This window comes from Apis dorsata, unplaced genomic scaffold (assembly GCF_000469605.1).
Source record: "Apis dorsata unplaced genomic scaffold, Apis dorsata 1.3 scaffold_357, whole genome shotgun sequence".
Taxonomy (NCBI): Eukaryota; Metazoa; Arthropoda; class Insecta; order Hymenoptera; family Apidae; genus Apis; species Apis dorsata.
In genome coordinates, this window is record NW_006263622.1 from 264,845 (window position 1) to 266,923 (window position 2,079).

Sequence of the window (2,079 nt, forward strand, 5' to 3'; positions counted from 1 at the left end):
GGACGAAGGACGATTAATTACTATTATATTATTATTTGCTCCGATTTTAATTAAATTAATTTCTAATTTTTCGTCTTCTCTAAATGAAGAAGTGTACTATCCGCGAAATTCGTGAAATAAATAAGATAACACACTAGTTTCTCTCCTCGACGATAACTCATGCAACATGGATACACTATATTCAGAGAGAATGGAACGCCCCTCGAATAACATCCTCGACGAACACGCACCCTGTCCAACCTCTGAATCGATCGAAATCTACGATCCGATTTTATTCGATTATCCAACTAATATCTTGCACGATAAATTCACGAAAATATTATATAAATGATAGTTTAGAAACAGTGCTTACTTTTCACTTTTATTACGAGAATATTAAATATCGATTATTTTATAGAATTTACATAATTGATATACGATTTCCCGTGATTTTGAACAATTGTTTTTCTTTTCCATATATATAACCTCATACATAAAGTATAATATTTTCGTTTAATTCGTGTGAAAGGATAACAAATTGATTATCTGGATGAATAATCACATTTTCATTCAATTATATTATAAATATATTATATTATATATATTAAATATATTATAAATATATTATAAACACACGAGAGGAAGATTTTAAAAAACATTTAAAAGCTCTCGCGAAACCTAGATTTCATCCAAGAGCGGATCCCTTTACCCGTGTTACGTTCGAAGCTTCCAAAGGCACGCCATTGATAAAGTTTCACCTCGACCTTTCATTGTCCTTTAAGCCATTAGGAGGGAACGCCGCTCGCCACGAAACGGCCGCAATGTTAATGTCTAAAGTATGTTTTCTCCCGCGGTTGGCCGGTTAATGGCCGGATCCGTGCGCACGAAGCTCGATTCAATGGCATCGAAGTTATCGGCGAACATCGTTGCCACGAAAAAGCGTTCCGCGATTAACCCTAAGTGCCGCTTTGATCTGCCAATAGGCCAGTCCTCGGCTCGTGGTTTACGGGCGGAGATATATCCGGGTGAAAGCTTTCATTCTCCAGAAGATTACTCGTGTTTATTTATTTATTTATTTATTTTTTTTGAACGACAATTTTACATATTTATATCAACGTTGTGCAGAAAGAAAAATAGGTGTTATCAAAGAAAATTATCTGATATCTGTAGTTTCATTAAAAGGGATTTTTGATATTTCGTATTTTTCTTGAAAGCGATTTTTAAAAATGGAAGAATCGAGTAAAATATCGAGATGATGATCAAAATGAAACTGGTGGAATTGATGCGTTTCGTTTGGTTATGTTATATGTTAATTGTCTTGAAGGTATTTACGAAATATTTCTTGCGTTTAACATTTATCTTTGCGAAAGACATTTATGCACGAATCGATAATTGACCGAAGTAATAATCCTCGTTGAAATTAATCTGCGGCAAATTGTCTAGATGATTTAGATTGATTGAAATGATTTACAGAAAGGAGGGAGGGAGAGAATAGACGTAGTACTTGGTGTGTGCTAACGTTAGTCATGTTGATTTACCATCTCTCTATAAATCTTTCCAGCAATAACTCGTTGTTTATTCTCTTACGAGCGGGAGAAACTTCAATGTTTTCGATTAAGACTTCGAGGACTCGAAGCTTTTCATCGGTTATACGTAATAGACGATAGATTTTTGAATAACGAAGAAATTGAGATATGATCGAATAAATTTTTCAAAAATAGTTCGTTCGAAATTCGTATTCCTAATCCTGATTTAATTTCTCAATCTAAATTATTTGAATTCTTCGAATATCAAATCTCTCGTTCTAAGAAATCATTTAATTTAAGTTAATAACTTAAATTAAAAAAATAAAAATCACTCCACGATTCCCAAAATCGCCCATCTTCTTCATCAATTTCTCAATCTCAATCTTCCGTTCGATTAAATTTAATCATTTAATTGTATTATCAAATGTTCAAAGCATTCTATCAATTTTCCAAAAATTCGCATTTCATCGACTTTTCCTTCAAAAATAATTCTCCACAAATTACAACTAAATTATCCCTTCACTCAATTTCTCTGATATTTAGATAAATTTTCTGATAAACTCCCTAATTACCG